This window comes from Schistocerca americana, chromosome 6 (assembly GCF_021461395.2).
Source record: "Schistocerca americana isolate TAMUIC-IGC-003095 chromosome 6, iqSchAmer2.1, whole genome shotgun sequence".
Classification (NCBI taxonomy): Eukaryota; Metazoa; Arthropoda; class Insecta; order Orthoptera; family Acrididae; genus Schistocerca; species Schistocerca americana.
This window is the reverse complement of record NC_060124.1, coordinates 424,379,385-424,397,436: the sequence shown is the minus strand read 5'-3', so window position 1 is coordinate 424,397,436 and position 18,052 is coordinate 424,379,385. Positions and strand designations below refer to the sequence as shown.

Genomic DNA, 18,052 nt, shown 5'->3' with positions numbered 1-18,052 from the left:
CACAAGGCCTGCCGAGTGCTAATCTGTGAATTAATTACTGCGAGGTGTCGTTCTTAGTAAGTGGCAGCTCTGTTAACCGTATTATTTGGCAGTATTGGATGTAAAACTTAGATCGTAGAGTCGCTTGCTCTCGCAGCATCCACCCAGAGCAGCAGCAGCAGGTTCACACAGCTGCCGCTAGGCGGCAGCAAGACATGATGGCACGTATTGTCGCCATGTTCTCACATTCCGAGTTTAGTGTCTTATAGGCATACCTATGAAACACACTTCTCTAATGTGTGGGATAAATGGCGGTGATTGGAGCTGGTAGCAGGTCTTGAAGACTCTCAAAACAAGCGAATATTTTTGCGAAACTGTCTTCACTGCTAACACAAATTGCATTACTCTTTCAGTGGTACTTTCTCACGATACTAATCGATTTAATGACAGAGTGCAAGGCAACTTTTAACTCACACATCAAGTACAGCACAAGAACACAGTGTGTGACCATCTAAATTATTGAGTAACTCCTATTCATCCAATGGCGCCAGAAGACAATAGTGACTGCAAAAAGAGACACAGTAGCCTCACGAACCATTAAAAACACCATTCATATTGCACACTTTGAAACACAGCAGTGTAGGTCACTACTAGCGCATGGATGGGTGAATGCGAGTTGTGTGAGGTAGTAGTAGGAATGATGGACATAGTTCCGTTTTCAGTACAATACCAGGTGATATATTTGTGTTGATCCAAGTTTACACAGGGCAGGTCTACTTGGCAACAGTGAAACACTGTGATGGAGATGTGTGAATGAGCCTAAAATGTTGAGGGGACATGTGGTGAGAGAAACCAGGTTAGCATTGTGTTAGTAGCTGTAGTTATGTTCCTGTGAAATGTCAGTCAGATGTAATCCAGTTTGGTGAATGTTGTTATTACAGGAAGAATTGCTAGTGCAAAACAAAGAGTGATAGATTTAGTATCTGAAAGCAGTTAATAACTGAGTAGCTACTGGTGTCATGTGACACAAACTGGTTTGTGATGTTGCTGTCTATTCCAAAATCCTGAAGCTTGCTAGTGTTTTGTGTCTTGACTGCCTCTGTATCTGCTTATGTGCTAGAGCTTCTGTGTATGTGACATGATGAATATTGCATGCAGGGTTTGTCCAATCTTTCTGCTAGACACAGGATGAGAGGTGCATCAGCTGTAATTGTGAACAGCATCGACTTGTATGACATTGATGGGATTCAAAGTGCTGTCAAAATAGTAGAGCCTCACATCTAAATACTATATGTTAATACTAGCATACTGGTCTGCTTTCTAAACACTTCAGTGTTGTGGTATTCATTGGCTGACACTTTTGAATTTAATTTAGGTAACTATATGTAGTGGCAGATTGCCAGACATGTGGGAAAATACTTTGTGCGTCACACCAGTGAAATTTGTACATGACTTGCTTGTGCACCACAGATTTGCTGTAATAGTTGGTTTTTAGGTGAAGGGCAGTGGCTTATTACACAGGCAGATATGCTTCAGTTAAGAATCTGATGAGGTGTCACCTGCAGTCTGTATTATGAGGCTGCAGCTGGATAGCAAGGCCACTAGGAAAGTTACTTGAAACATAATGTTAAATGAACTTCTTGTAAAGGGGTAGCTTGCACACTTAATGATTAAAGAGACATCTTCCTTCACATGTTTATTTATGGTGCTGAAACAATTATGGCATCAGCTGCAGCCATGAAGATGAATAAAGTTAAATGTTGTGGGTCTGTGTGCAGTCAGTATGTGATAGTGGCATACAGGCACCAGAAGCTTTGTAGGCGTTAGTGAAAAATAAATATTAGGTAATGCAAGCTAATTTTAGAGCGCTAGAGTGTATTTAAGCAGTAGTGTGAGTGAAAGTATGTGAGTGAGAAAGATTTGGAACATGCAGCTATCTTGTGTAAAGTTGATGTAAGGTTTCCAAATGTTGTGTGTGGCAGTAGGTGTGTGTTATGAAATGACGTGATTGAGACAGTAGGAAGAGATGTTGTGACAGCAGAGTGTGATACTGAGGAAGAGAAGAGGCTTTTGCCTGTGCTAGGCTTAGTCTTAGACTGGCTGTGATTTGTGTCAGGTTTGTGAATGAGCTGAAGGGGTGCTAGTGACATGTACTTGTGTCAGTGTAGTTGTGGTTTTGGTGTGCTTGCTGAGTTGTTATTAGAGTGACATTTTAGATGTGCATTGGTGATGTAAGGGATAGGTTTATTGCCAGTTTTATCATGTTCTGTTGTGAATGAAAGAGAGTGGAGGAGAACTGCGTAAATGGACAGCATAGTTTGTGACAAGTGGGTGCAGATATGAAGCGAAACTTGTGTAGGTGGCTGAGGGTATTAGCAGCTGATGTGAGACATGAGAGAGTGAGATTGCGAAAAAAATGTGGAATGCTTCACGATTTTGCGTGTCATCCTTGCGCAGGGGCCATGCTAATCTTCTCTGTATCGTTCCAATTTTAGTATATGTACCGCCGAAGCGAGTACATTCGAGGAGCCCTCTGAAATTGTATATATAGTTATGGCGTCGCGTCAAATATGGTTCGGCTTGGACGTAGCTTTACGCAGCTCTGGCGAGGAACACAAGGCCTGCCGAGTGCTAATCTGTGAATTAATTACTGCGAGGTGTCGTTCTTAGTAAGTGGCAGCTCTGTTAACCGTATTATTTGGCAGTATTGGATGTAAAACTTAGATCGTAGAGTCGCTTGCTCTCGCAGCATCCACCCAGAGCAGCAGCAGCAGGTTCACACAGCTGCCGCTAGGCGGCAGCAAGACATGATGGCACGTATTGTCGCCATGTTCTCACATTCCGAGTTTAGTGTCTTATAGGCATACCTATGAAACACACTTCTCTAATGTGTGGGATAAATGGCGCTGATTGGAGCTGGTAGCAGGTCTTGAAGACTCTCAAAACAAGCGAATATTTTTGCGAAACTGTCTTCACTGCTAACACAAATTGCATTACTCTTTCAGTGGTACTTTCTCACGATACTAATCGATTTAATGACAGAGTGCAAGGCAACTTTTAACTCACACATCAAGTACAGCACAAGAACACAGTGTGTGACCATCTAAATTATTGAGTAACTCCTATTCATCCAATGGCGCCAGAAGACAATAGTGACTGCAAAAAGAGACACAGTAGCCTCACGAACCATTAAAAACACCATTCATATTGCACACTTTGAAACACAGCAGTGTAGGTCACTACTAGCGCATGGATGGGTGAATGCGAGTTGTGTGAGGTAGTAGTAGGAATGATGGACATAGTTCCGTTTTCAGTACAATACCAGGTGATATATTTGTGTTGATCCAAGTTTACACAGGGCAGGTCTACTTGGCAACAGTGAAACACTGTGATGGAGATGTGTGAATGAGCCTAAAATGTTGAGGGGACATGTGGTGAGAGAAACCAGGTTAGCATTGTGTTAGTAGCTGTAGTTATGTTCCTGTGAAATGTCAGTCAGATGTAATCCAGTTTGGTGAATGTTGTTATTACAGGAAGAATTGCTAGTGCAAAACAAAGAGTGATAGATTTAGTATCTGAAAGCAGTTAATAACTGAGTAGCTACTGGTGTCATGTGACACAAACTGGTTTGTGATGTTGCTGTCTATTCCAAAATCCTGAAGCTAGCTAGTGTTTTGTGTCTTGACTGCCTCTGTATCTGCTTATGTGCTAGAGCTTCTGTGTATGTGACATGATGAATATTGCATGCAGGCTTTGTCCAATCTTTCTGCTAGACACAGGATGAGAGGTGCATCAGCTGTAATTGTGAACAGCATCGACTTGTATGACATTGATGGGATTCAAAGTGCTGTCAAAATAGTAGAGCCTCACATCTAAATACTATATGTTAATACTAGCATACTGGTCTGCTTTCTAAACACTTCAGTGTTGTGGTATTCATTGGCTGACACTTTTGAATTTAATTTAGGTAACTATATGTAGTGGCAGATTGCCAGACATGTGGGAAAATACTTTGTGCGTCACACCAGTGAAATTTGTACATGACTTGCTTGTGCACCACAGATTTGCTGTAATAGTTGGTTTTTAGGTGAAGGGCAGTGGCTTATTACACAGGCAGATATGCTTCAGTTAAGAATCTGATGAGGTGTCACCTGCAGTCTGTATTATGAGGCTGCAGCTGGATAGCAAGGCCACTAGGAAAGTTACTTGAAACATAATGTTAAATGAACTTCTTGTAAAGGGGTAGCTTGCACACTTAATGATTAAAGAGACATCTTCCTTCACATGTTTATTTATGGTGCTGAAACAATTATGGCATCAGCTGCAGCCATGAAGATGAATAAAGTTAAATGTTGTGGGTCTTTGTGCAGTCAGTATGTGATAGTGGCATACAGGCACCAGAAGCTTTGTAGGCGTTAGAGAAAAATAAATATTAGGTAATGCAAGCTAATTTTAGAGCGCTAGAGTGTATTTAAGCAGTAGTGTGAGTGAAAGTATGTGAGTGAGAAAGATTTGGAACATGCAGCTATCTTGTGTAAAGTTGATGTAAGGTTTCCAAATGTTGTGTGTGGCAGTAGGTGTGTGTTATGAAATGACGTGATTGAGACAGTAGGAAGAGATGTTGTGACAGCAGAGTGTGATACTGAGGAAGAGAAGAGGCTTTTGCCTGTGCTAGGCTTAGTCTTAGACTGGCTGTGATTTGTGTCAGGTTTGTGAATGAGCTGAAGGGGTGCTAGTGACATGTACTTGTGTCAGTGTAGTTGTGGTTTTGGTGTGCTTGCTGAGTTGTTATTAGAGTGACATTTTAGATGTGCATTGGTGATGTAAGGGATAGGTTTATTGCCAGTTTTATCATGTTCTGTTGTGAATGAAAGAGAGTGGAGGAGAACTGCGTAAATGGACAGCATAGTTTGTGACAAGTGGGTGCAGATATGAAGCGAAACTTGTGTAGGTGGCTGAGGGTATTAGCAGCTGATGTGAGACATGAGAGAGTGAGATTGCGAAAAAAATGTGGAACGCTTCACGATTTTGCGTGTCATCCTTGCGCAGGGGCCATGCTAATCTTCTCTGTATCGTTCCAATTTTAGTATATGTACCGCCGAAGCGAGTACATTCGAGGAGCCCTCTGAAATTGTATATATAGTTATGGCGTCGCGTCAAATATGGTTCGGCTTGGACGTAGCTTTACGCAGCTCTGGCGAGGAACACAAGGCCTGCCGAGTGCTAATCTGTGAATTAATTACTGCGAGGTGTCGTTCTTAGTAAGTGGCAGCTCTGTTAACCGTATTATTTGGCAGTATTGGATGTAAAACTTAGATCGTAGAGTCGCTTGCTCTCGCAGCATCCACCCAGAGCAGCAGCAGCAGGTTCACACAGCTGCCGCTAGGCGGCAGCAAGACATGATGGCACGTATTGTCGCCATGTTCTCACATTCCGAGTTTAGTGTCTTATAGGCATACCTATGAAACACACTTCTCTAATGTGTGGGATAAATGGCGCTGATTGGAGCTGGTAGCAGGTCTTGAAGACTCTCAAAACAAGCGAATATTTTTGCGAAACTGTCTTCACTGCTAACACAAATTGCATTACTCTTTCAGTGGTACTTTCTCACGATACTAATCGATTTAATGACAGAGTGCAAGGCAACTTTTAACTCACACATCAAGTACAGCACAAGAACACAGTGTGTGACCATCTAAATTATTGAGTAACTCCTATTCATCCAATGGCGCCAGAAGACAATAGTGACTGCAAAAAGAGACACAGTAGCCTCACGAACCATTAAAAACACCATTCATATTGCACACTTTGAAACACAGCAGTGTAGGTCACTACTAGCGCATGGATGGGTGAATGCGAGTTGTGTGAGGTAGTAGTAGGAATGATGGACATAGTTCCGTTTTCAGTACAATACCAGGTGATATATTTGTGTTGATCCAAGTTTACACAGGGCAGGTCTACTTGGCAACAGTGAAACACTGTGATGGAGATGTGTGAATGAGCCTAAAATGTTGAGGGGACATGTGGTGAGAGAAACCAGGTTAGCATTGTGTTAGTAGCTGTAGTTATGTTCCTGTGAAATGTCAGTCAGATGTAATCCAGTTTGGTGAATGTTGTTATTACAGGAAGAATTGCTAGTGCAAAACAAAGAGTGATAGATTTAGTATCTGAAAGCAGTTAATAACTGAGTAGCTACTGGTGTCATGTGACACAAACTGGTTTGTGATGTTGCTGTCTATTCCAAAATCCTGAAGCTAGCTAGTGTTTTGTGTCTTGACTGCCTCTGTATCTGCTTATGTGCTAGAGCTTCTGTGTATGTGACATGATGAATATTGCATGCAGGCTTTGTCCAATCTTTCTGCTAGACACAGGATGAGAGGTGCATCAGCTGTAATTGTGAACAGCATCGACTTGTATGACATTGATGGGATTCAAAGTGCTGTCAAAATAGTAGAGCCTCACATCTAAATACTATATGTTAATACTAGCATACTGGTCTGCTTTCTAAACACTTCAGTGTTGTGGTATTCATTGGCTGACACTTTTGAATTTAATTTAGGTAACTATATGTAGTGGCAGATTGCCAGACATGTGGGAAAATACTTTGTGCGTCACACCAGTGAAATTTGTACATGACTTGCTTGTGCACCACAGATTTGCTGTAATAGTTGGTTTTTAGGTGAAGGGCAGTGGCTTATTACACAGGCAGATATGCTTCAGTTAAGAATCTGATGAGGTGTCACCTGCAGTCTGTATTATGAGGCTGCAGCTGGATAGCAAGGCCACTAGGAAAGTTACTTGAAACATAATGTTAAATGAACTTCTTGTAAAGGCGTAGCTTGCACACTTAATGATTAAAGAGACATCTTCCTTCACATGTTTATTTATGGTGCTGAAACAATTATGGCATCAGCTGCAGCCATGAAGATGAATAAAGTTAAATGTTGTGGGTCTTTGTGCAGTCAGTATGTGATAGTGGCATACAGGCACCAGAAGCTTTGTAGGCGTTAGAGAAAAATAAATATTAGGTAATGCAAGCTAATTTTAGAGCGCTAGAGTGTATTTAAGCAGTAGTGTGAGTGAAAGTATGTGAGTGAGAAAGATTTGGAACATGCAGCTATCTTGTGTAAAGTTGATGTAAGGTTTCCAAATGTTGTGTGTGGCAGTAGGTGTGTGTTATGAAATGACGTGATTGAGACAGTAGGAAGAGATGTTGTGACAGCAGAGTGTGATACTGAGGAAGAGAAGAGGCTTTTGCCTGTGCTAGGCTTAGTCTTAGACTGGCTGTGATTTGTGTCAGGTTTGTGAATGAGCTGAAGGGGTGCTAGTGACATGTACTTGTGTCAGTGTAGTTGTGGTTTTGGTGTGCTTGCTGAGTTGTTATTAGAGTGACATTTTAGATGTGCATTGGTGATGTAAGGGATAGGTTTATTGCCAGTTTTATCATGTTCTGTTGTGAATGAAAGAGAGTGGAGGAGAACTGCGTAAATGGACAGCATAGTTTGTGACAAGTGGGTGCAGATATGAAGCGAAACTTGTGTAGGTGGCTGAGGGTATTAGCAGCTGATGTGAGACATGAGAGAGTGAGATTGCGAAAAAAATGTGGAATGCTTCACGATTTTGCGTGTCATCCTTGCGCAGGGGCCATGCTAATCTTCTCTGTATCGTTCCAATTTTAGTATATGTACCGCCGAAGCGAGTACATTCGAGGAGCCCTCTGAAATTGTATATATAGTTATGGCGTCGCGTCAAATATGGTTCGGCTTGGACGTAGCTTTACGCAGCTCTGGCGAGGAACACAAGGCCTGCCGAGTGCTAATCTGTGAATTAATTACTGCGAGGTGTCGTTCTTAGTAAGTGGCAGCTCTGTTAACCGTATTATTTGGCAGTATTGGATGTAAAACTTAGATCGTAGAGTCGCTTGCTCTCGCAGCATCCACCCAGAGCAGCAGCAGCAGGTTCACACAGCTGCCGCTAGGCGGCAGCAAGACATGATGGCACGTATTGTCGCCATGTTCTCACATTCCGAGTTTAGTGTCTTATAGGCATACCTATGAAACACACTTCTCTAATGTGTGGGATAAATGGCGCTGATTGGAGCTGGTAGCAGGTCTTGAAGACTCTCAAAACAAGCGAATATTTTTGCGAAACTGTCTTCACTGCTAACACAAATTGCATTACTCTTTCAGTGGTACTTTCTCACGATACTAATCGATTTAATGACAGAGTGCAAGGCAACTTTTAACTCACACATCAAGTACAGCACAAGAACACAGTGTGTGACCATCTAAATTATTGAGTAACTCCTATTCATCCAATGGCGCCAGAAGACAATAGTGACTGCAAAAAGAGACACAGTAGCCTCACGAACCATTAAAAACACCATTCATATTGCACACTTTGAAACACAGCAGTGTAGGTCACTACTAGCGCATGGATGGGTGAATGCGAGTTGTGTGAGGTAGTAGTAGGAATGATGGACATAGTTCCGTTTTCAGTACAATACCAGGTGATATATTTGTGTTGATCCAAGTTTACACAGGGCAGGTCTACTTGGCAACAGTGAAACACTGTGATGGAGATGTGTGAATGAGCCTAAAATGTTGAGGGGACATGTGGTGAGAGAAACCAGGTTAGCATTGTGTTAGTAGCTGTAGTTATGTTCCTGTGAAATGTCAGTCAGATGTAATCCAGTTTGGTGAATGTTGTTATTACAGGAAGAATTGCTAGTGCAAAACAAAGAGTGATAGATTTAGTATCTGAAAGCAGTTAATAACTGAGTAGCTACTGGTGTCATGTGACACAAACTGGTTTGTGATGTTGCTGTCTATTCCAAAATCCTGAAGCTAGCTAGTGTTTTGTGTCTTGACTGCCTCTGTATCTGCTTATGTGCTAGAGCTTCTGTGTATGTGACATGATGAATATTGCATGCAGGCTTTGTCCAATCTTTCTGCTAGACACAGGATGAGAGGTGCATCAGCTGTAATTGTGAACAGCATCGACTTGTATGACATTGATGGGATTCAAAGTGCTGTCAAAATAGTAGAGCCTCACATCTAAATACTATATGTTAATACTAGCATACTGGTCTGCTTTCTAAACACTTCAGTGTTGTGGTATTCATTGGCTGACACTTTTGAATTTAATTTAGGTAACTATATGTAGTGGCAGATTGCCAGACATGTGGGAAAATACTTTGTGCGTCACACCAGTGAAATTTGTACATGACTTGCTTGTGCACCACAGATTTGCTGTAATAGTTGGTTTTTAGGTGAAGGGCAGTGGCTTATTACACAGGCAGATATGCTTCAGTTAAGAATCTGATGAGGTGTCACCTGCAGTCTGTATTATGAGGCTGCAGCTGGATAGCAAGGCCACTAGGAAAGTTACTTGAAACATAATGTTAAATGAACTTCTTGTAAAGGCGTAGCTTGCACACTTAATGATTAAAGAGACATCTTCCTTCACATGTTTATTTATGGTGCTGAAACAATTATGGCATCAGCTGCAGCCATGAAGATGAATAAAGTTAAATGTTGTGGGTCTTTGTGCAGTCAGTATGTGATAGTGGCATACAGGCACCAGAAGCTTTGTAGGCGTTAGAGAAAAATAAATATTAGGTAATGCAAGCTAATTTTAGAGCGCTAGAGTGTATTTAAGCAGTAGTGTGAGTGAAAGTATGTGAGTGAGAAAGATTTGGAACATGCAGCTATCTTGTGTAAAGTTGATGTAAGGTTTCCAAATGTTGTGTGTGGCAGTAGGTGTGTGTTATGAAATGACGTGATTGAGACAGTAGGAAGAGATGTTGTGACAGCAGAGTGTGATACTGAGGAAGAGAAGAGGCTTTTGCCTGTGCTAGGCTTAGTCTTAGACTGGCTGTGATTTGTGTCAGGTTTGTGAATGAGCTGAAGGGGTGCTAGTGACATGTACTTGTGTCAGTGTAGTTGTGGTTTTGGTGTGCTTGCTGAGTTGTTATTAGAGTGACATTTTAGATGTGCATTGGTGATGTAAGGGATAGGTTTATTGCCAGTTTTATCATGTTCTGTTGTGAATGAAAGAGAGTGGAGGAGAACTGCGTAAATGGACAGCATAGTTTGTGACAAGTGGGTGCAGATATGAAGCGAAACTTGTGTAGGTGGCTGAGGGTATTAGCAGCTGATGTGAGACATGAGAGAGTGAGATTGCGAAAAAAATGTGGAATGCTTCACGATTTTGCGTGTCATCCTTGCGCAGGGGCCATGCTAATCTTCTCTGTATCGTTCCAATTTTAGTATATGTACCGCCGAAGCGAGTACATTCGAGGAGCCCTCTGAAATTGTATATATAGTTATGGCGTCGCGTCAAATATGGTTCGGCTTGGACGTAGCTTTACGCAGCTCTGGCGAGGAACACAAGGCCTGCCGAGTGCTAATCTGTGAATTAATTACTGCGAGGTGTCGTTCTTAGTAAGTGGCAGCTCTGTTAACCGTATTATTTGGCAGTATTGGATGTAAAACTTAGATCGTAGAGTCGCTTGCTCTCGCAGCATCCACCCAGAGCAGCAGCAGCAGGTTCACACAGCTGCCGCTAGGCGGCAGCAAGACATGATGGCACGTATTGTCGCCATGTTCTCACATTCCGAGTTTAGTGTCTTATAGGCATACCTATGAAACACACTTCTCTAATGTGTGGGATAAATGGCGCTGATTGGAGCTGGTAGCAGGTCTTGAAGACTCTCAAAACAAGCGAATATTTTTGCGAAACTGTCTTCACTGCTAACACAAATTGCATTACTCTTTCAGTGGTACTTTCTCACGATACTAATCGATTTAATGACAGAGTGCAAGGCAACTTTTAACTCACACATCAAGTACAGCACAAGAACACAGTGTGTGACCATCTAAATTATTGAGTAACTCCTATTCATCCAATGGCGCCAGAAGACAATAGTGACTGCAAAAAGAGACACAGTAGCCTCACGAACCATTAAAAACACCATTCATATTGCACACTTTGAAACACAGCAGTGTAGGTCACTACTAGCGCATGGATGGGTGAATGCGAGTTGTGTGAGGTAGTAGTAGGAATGATGGACATAGTTCCGTTTTCAGTACAATACCAGGTGATATATTTGTGTTGATCCAAGTTTACACAGGGCAGGTCTACTTGGCAACAGTGAAACACTGTGATGGAGATGTGTGAATGAGCCTAAAATGTTGAGGGGACATGTGGTGAGAGAAACCAGGTTAGCATTGTGTTAGTAGCTGTAGTTATGTTCCTGTGAAATGTCAGTCAGATGTAATCCAGTTTGGTGAATGTTGTTATTACAGGAAGAATTGCTAGTGCAAAACAAAGAGTGATAGATTTAGTATCTGAAAGCAGTTAATAACTGAGTAGCTACTGGTGTCATGTGACACAAACTGGTTTGTGATGTTGCTGTCTATTCCAAAATCCTGAAGCTTGCTAGTGTTTTGTGTCTTGACTGCCTCTGTATCTGCTTATGTGCTAGAGCTTCTGTGTATGTGACATGATGAATATTGCATGCAGGGTTTGTCCAATATTTCTGCTAGACACAGGATGAGAGGTGCATCAGCTGTAATTGTGAACAGCATCGACTTGTATGACATTGATGGGATTCAAAGTGCTGTCAAAATAGTAGAGCCTCACATCTAAATACTATATGTTAATACTAGCATACTGGTCTGCTTTCTAAACACTTCAGTGTTGTGGTATTCATTGGCTGACACTTTTGAATTTAATTTAGGTAACTATATGTAGTGGCAGATTGCCAGACATGTGGGAAAATACTTTGTGCGTCACACCAGTGAAATTTGTACATGACTTGCTTGTGCACCACAGATTTGCTGTAATAGTTGGTTTTTAGGTGAAGGGCAGTGGCTTATTACACAGGCAGATATGCTTCAGTTAAGAATCTGATGAGGTGTCACCTGCAGTCTGTATTATGAGGCTGCAGCTGGATAGCAAGGCCACTAGGAAAGTTACTTGAAACATAATGTTAAATGAACTTCTTGTAAAGGGGTAGCTTGCACACTTAATGATTAAAGAGACATCTTCCTTCACATGTTTATTTATGGTGCTGAAACAATTATGGCATCAGCTGCAGCCATGAAGATGAATAAAGTTAAATGTTGTGGGTCTGTGTGCAGTCAGTATGTGATAGTGGCATACAGGCACCAGAAGCTTTGTAGGCGTTAGTGAAAAATAAATATTAGGTAATGCAAGCTAATTTTAGAGCGCTAGAGTGTATTTAAGCAGTAGTGTGAGTGAAAGTATGTGAGTGAGAAAGATTTGGAACATGCAGCTATCTTGTGTAAAGTTGATGTAAGGTTTCCAAATGTTGTGTGTGGCAGTAGGTGTGTGTTATGAAATGACGTGATTGAGACAGTAGGAAGAGATGTTGTGACAGCAGAGTGTGATACTGAGGAAGAGAAGAGGCTTTTGCCTGTGCTAGGCTTAGTCTTAGACTGGCTGTGATTTGTGTCAGGTTTGTGAATGAGCTGAAGGGGTGCTAGTGACATGTACTTGTGTCAGTGTAGTTGTGGTTTTGGTGTGCTTGCTGAGTTGTTATTAGAGTGACATTTTAGATGTGCATTGGTGATGTAAGGGATAGGTTTATTGCCAGTTTTATCATGTTCTGTTGTGAATGAAAGAGAGTGGAGGAGAACTGCGTAAATGGACAGCATAGTTTGTGACAAGTGGGTGCAGATATGAAGCGAAACTTGTGTAGGTGGCTGAGGGTATTAGCAGCTGATGTGAGACATGAGAGAGTGAGATTGCGAAAAAAATGTGGAACGCTTCACGATTTTGCGTGTCATCCTTGCGCAGGGGCCATGCTAATCTTCTCTGTATCGTTCCAATTTTAGTATATGTACCGCCGAAGCGAGTACATTCGAGGAGCCCTCTGAAATTGTATATATAGTTATGGCGTCGCGTCAAATATGGTTCGGCTTGGACGTAGCTTTACGCAGCTCTGGCGAGGAACACAAGGCCTGCCGAGTGCTAATCTGTGAATTAATTACTGCGAGGTGTCGTTCTTAGTAAGTGGCAGCTCTGTTAACCGTATTATTTGGCAGTATTGGATGTAAAACTTAGATCGTAGAGTCGCTTGCTCTCGCAGCATCCACCCAGAGCAGCAGCAGCAGGTTCACACACCTGCCGCTAGGCGGCAGCAAGACATGATGGCACGTATTGTCGCCATGTTCTCACATTCCGAGTTTAGTGTCTTATAGGCATACCTATGAAACACACTTCTCTAATGTGTGGGATAAATGGCGGTGATTGGAGCTGGTAGCAGGTCTTGAAGACTCTCAAAACAAGCGAATATTTTTGCGAAACTGTCTTCACTGCTAACACAAATTGCATTACTCTTTCAGTGGTACTTTCTCACGATACTAATCGATTTAATGACAGAGTGCAAGGCAACTTTTAACTCACACATCAAGTACAGCACAAGAACACAGTGTGTGACCATCTAAATTATTGAGTAACTCCTATTCATCCAATGGCGCCAGAAGACAATAGTGACTGCAAAAAGAGACACAGTAGCCTCACGAACCATTAAAAACACCATTCATATTGCACACTTTGAAACACAGCAGTGTAGGTCACTACTAGCGCATGGATGGGTGAATGCGAGTTGTGTGAGGTAGTAGTAGGAATGATGGACATAGTTCCGTTTTCAGTACAATACCAGGTGATATATTTGTGTTGATCCAAGTTTACACAGGGCAGGTCTACTTGGCAACAGTGAAACACTGTGATGGAGATGTGTGAATGAGCCTAAAATGTTGAGGGGACATGTGGTGAGAGAAACCAGGTTAGCATTGTGTTAGTAGCTGTAGTTATGTTCCTGTGAAATGTCAGTCAGATGTAATCCAGTTTGGTGAATGTTGTTATTACAGGAAGAATTGCTAGTGCAAAACAAAGAGTGATAGATTTAGTATCTGAAAGCAGTTAATAACTGAGTAGCTACTGGTGTCATGTGACACAAACTGGTTTGTGATGTTGCTGTCTATTCCAAAATCCTGAAGCTTGCTAGTGTTTTGTGTCTTGACTGCCTCTGTATCTGCTTATGTGCTAGAGCTTCTGTGTATGTGACATGATGAATATTGCATGCAGGGTTTGTCCAATCTTTCTGCTAGACACAGGATGAGAGGTGCATCAGCTGTAATTGTGAACAGCATCGACTTGTATGACATTGATGGGATTCAAAGTGCTGTCAAAATAGTAGAGCCTCACATCTAAATACTATATGTTAATACTAGCATACTGGTCTGCTTTCTAAACACTTCAGTGTTGTGGTATTCATTGGCTGACACTTTTGAATTTAATTTAGGTAACTATATGTAGTGGCAGATTGCCAGACATGTGGGAAAATACTTTGTGCGTCACACCAGTGAAATTTGTACATGACTTGCTTGTGCACCACAGATTTGCTGTAATAGTTGGTTTTTAGGTGAAGGGCAGTGGCTTATTACACAGGCAGATATGCTTCAGTTAAGAATCTGATGAGGTGTCACCTGCAGTCTGTATTATGAGGCTGCAGCTGGATAGCAAGGCCACTAGGAAAGTTACTTGAAACATAATGTTAAATGAACTTCTTGTAAAGGGGTAGCTTGCACACTTAATGATTAAAGAGACATCTTCCTTCACATGTTTATTTATGGTGCTGAAACAATTATGGCATCAGCTGCAGCCATGAAGATGAATAAAGTTAAATGTTGTGGGTCTGTGTGCAGTCAGTATGTGATAGTGGCATACAGGCACCAGAAGCTTTGTAGGCGTTAGTGAAAAATAAATATTAGGTAATGCAAGCTAATTTTAGAGCGCTAGAGTGTATTTAAGCAGTAGTGTGAGTGAAAGTATGTGAGTGAGAAAGATTTGGAACATGCAGCTATCTTGTGTAAAGTTGATGTAAGGTTTCCAAATGTTGTGTGTGGCAGTAGGTGTGTGTTATGAAATGACGTGATTGAGACAGTAGGAAGAGATGTTGTGACAGCAGAGTGTGATACTGAGGAAGAGAAGAGGCTTTTGCCTGTGCTAGGCTTAGTCTTAGACTGGCTGTGATTTGTGTCAGGTTTGTGAATGAGCTGAAGGGGTGCTAGTGACATGTACTTGTGTCAGTGTAGTTGTGGTTTTGGTGTGCTTGCTGAGTTGTTATTAGAGTGACATTTTAGATGTGCATTGGTGATGTAAGGGATAGGTTTATTGCCAGTTTTATCATGTTCTGTTGTGAATGAAAGAGAGTGGAGGAGAACTGCGTAAATGGACAGCATAGTTTGTGACAAGTGGGTGCAGATATGAAGCGAAACTTGTGTAGGTGGCTGAGGGTATTAGCAGCTGATGTGAGACATGAGAGAGTGAGATTGCGAAAAAAATGTGGAACGCTTCACGATTTTGCGTGTCATCCTTGCGCAGGGGCCATGCTAATCTTCTCTGTATCGTTCCAATTTTAGTATATGTACCGCCGAAGCGAGTACATTCGAGGAGCCCTCTGAAATTGTATATATAGTTATGGCGTCGCGTCAAATATGGTTCGGCTTGGACGTAGCTTTACGCAGCTCTGGCGAGGAACACAAGGCCTGCCGAGTGCTAATCTGTGAATTAATTACTGCGAGGTGTCGTTCTTAGTAAGTGGCAGCTCTGTTAACCGTATTATTTGGCAGTATTGGATGTAAAACTTAGATCGTAGAGTCGCTTGCTCTCGCAGCATCCACCCAGAGCAGCAGCAGCAGGTTCACACAGCTGCCGCTAGGCGGCAGCAAGACATGATGGCACGTATTGTCGCCATGTTCTCACATTCCGAGTTTAGTGTCTTATAGGCATACCTATGAAACACACTTCTCTAATGTGTGGGATAAATGGCGCTGATTGGAGCTGGTAGCAGGTCTTGAAGACTCTCAAAACAAGCGAATATTTTTGCGAAACTGTCTTCACTGCTAACACAAATTGCATTACTCTTTCAGTGGTACTTTCTCACGATACTAATCGATTTAATGACAGAGTGCAAGGCAACTTTTAACTCACACATCAAGTACAGCACAAGAAGACACAGTGTGTGACCATCTAAATTATTGAGTAACTCCTATTCATCCAATGGCGCCAGAAGACAATAGTGACTGCAAAAAGAGACACAGTAGCCTCACGAACCATTAAAAACACCATTCATATTGCACACTTTGAAACACAGCAGTGTAGGTCACTACTAGCGCATGGATGGGTGAATGCGAGTTGTGTGAGGTAGTAGTAGGAATGATGGACATAGTTCCGTTTTCAGTACAATACCAGGTGATATATTTGTGTTGATCCAAGTTTACACAGGGCAGGTCTACTTGGCAACAGTGAAACACTGTGATGGAGATGTGTGAATGAGCCTAAAATGTTGAGGGGACATGTGGTGAGAGAAACCAGGTTAGCATTGTGTTAGTAGCTGTAGTTATGTTCCTGTGAAATGTCAGTCAGATGTAATCCAGTTTGGTGAATGTTGTTATTACAGGAAGAATTGCTAGTGCAAAACAAAGAGTGATAGATTTAGTATCTGAAAGCAGTTAATAACTGAGTAGCTACTGGTGTCATGTGACACAAACTGGTTTGTGATGTTGCTGTCTATTCCAAAATCCTGAAGCTAGCTAGTGTTTTGTGTCTTGACTGCCTCTGTATCTGCTTATGTGCTAGAGCTTCTGTGTATGTGACATGATGAATATTGCATGCAGGCTTTGTCCAATCTTTCTGCTAGACACAGGATGAGAGGTGCATCAGCTGTAATTGTGAACAGCATCGACTTGTATGACATTGATGGGATTCAAAGTGCTGTCAAAATAGTAGAGCCTCACATCTAAATACTATATGTTAATACTAGCATACTGGTCTGCTTTCTAAACACTTCAGTGTTGTGGTATTCATTGGCTGACACTTTTGAATTTAATTTAGGTAACTATATGTAGTGGCAGATTGCCAGACATGTGGGAAAATACTTTGTGCGTCACACCAGTGAAATTTGTACATGACTTGCTTGTGCACCACAGATTTGCTGTAATAGTTGGCTTTTAGGTGAAGGGCAGTGGCTTATTACACAGGCAGATATGCTTCAGTTAAGAATCTGATGAGGTGTCACCTGCAGTCTGTATTATGAGGCTGCAGCTGGATAGCAAGGCCACTAGGAAAGTTACTTGAAACATAATGTTAAATGAACTTCTTGTAAAGGGGTAGCTTGCACACTTAATGATTAAAGAGACATCTTCCTTCACATGTTTATTTATGGTGCTGAAACAATTATGGCATCAGCTGCAGCCATGAAGATGAATAAAGTTAAATGTTGTGGGTCTGTGTGCAGTCAGTATGTGATAGTGGCATACAGGCACCAGAAGCTTTGTAGGCGTTAGTGAAAAATAAATATTAGGTAATGCAAGCTAATTTTAGAGCGCTAGAGTGTATTTAAGCAGTAGTGTGAGTGAAAGTATGTGAGTGAGAAAGATTTGGAACATGCAGCTATCTTGTGTAAAGTTGATGTAAGGTTTCCAAATGTTGTGTGTGGCAGTAGGTGTGTGTTATGAAATGACGTGATTGAGACAGTAGGAAGAGATGTTGTGACAGCAGAGTGTGATACTGAGGAAGAGAAGAGGCTTTTGCCTGTGCTAGGCTTAGTCTTAGACTGGCTGTGATTTGTGTCAGGTTTGTGAATGAGCTGAAGGGGTGCTAGTGACATGTACTTGTGTCAGTGTAGTTGTGGTTTTGGTGTGCTTGCTGAGTTGTTATTAGAGTGACATTTTAGATGTGCATTGGTGATGTAAGGGATAGGTTTATTGCCAGTTTTATCATGTTCTGTTGTGAATGAAAGAGAGTGGAGGAGAACTGCGTAAATGGACAGCATAGTTTGTGACAAGTGGGTGCAGATATGAAGCGAAACTTGTGTAGGTGGCTGAGGGTATTAGCAGCTGATGTGAGACATGAGAGAGTGAGATTGCGAAAAAAATGTGGAACGCTTCACGATTTTGCGTGTCATCCTTGCGCAGGGGCCATGCTAATCTTCTCTGTATCGTTCCAATTTTAGTATATGTACCGCCGAAGCGAGTAC

General features: G+C 41.8%; 7 non-coding genes across 7 annotated transcripts; all 7 read right to left on the bottom strand.

Moving 5' to 3' along the window:
• Positions 1-2,391: 2,391 nt before the first annotated feature.
• On the bottom strand, positions 2,392-2,498 carry LOC124620873. Its single transcript, XR_006980388.1, has one exon. It is a non-coding gene; the product is annotated as a U6 spliceosomal RNA (small nuclear RNA).
• A 2,485-nt stretch (positions 2,499-4,983) lies between these two features.
• Positions 4,984-5,090, bottom strand: LOC124620821. The gene has a single exon (XR_006980344.1). It is a non-coding gene; the product is annotated as a U6 spliceosomal RNA (small nuclear RNA).
• Positions 5,091-7,575: 2,485 nt separating this feature from the next.
• Positions 7,576-7,682, bottom strand: LOC124620872. Its single transcript, XR_006980387.1, has one exon. It is a non-coding gene; the product is annotated as a U6 spliceosomal RNA (small nuclear RNA).
• Positions 7,683-10,167: 2,485 nt separating this feature from the next.
• On the bottom strand, positions 10,168-10,274 carry LOC124620871. The gene has a single exon (XR_006980386.1). It is a non-coding gene; the product is annotated as a U6 spliceosomal RNA (small nuclear RNA).
• A 2,485-nt stretch (positions 10,275-12,759) lies between these two features.
• Positions 12,760-12,866, bottom strand: LOC124620820. Its single transcript, XR_006980343.1, has one exon. It is a non-coding gene; the product is annotated as a U6 spliceosomal RNA (small nuclear RNA).
• Positions 12,867-15,351: 2,485 nt separating this feature from the next.
• On the bottom strand, positions 15,352-15,458 carry LOC124620819. Its single transcript, XR_006980342.1, has one exon. It is a non-coding gene; the product is annotated as a U6 spliceosomal RNA (small nuclear RNA).
• A 2,487-nt stretch (positions 15,459-17,945) lies between these two features.
• LOC124620818 lies at positions 17,946-18,052 on the bottom strand. Its single transcript, XR_006980341.1, has one exon. It is a non-coding gene; the product is annotated as a U6 spliceosomal RNA (small nuclear RNA).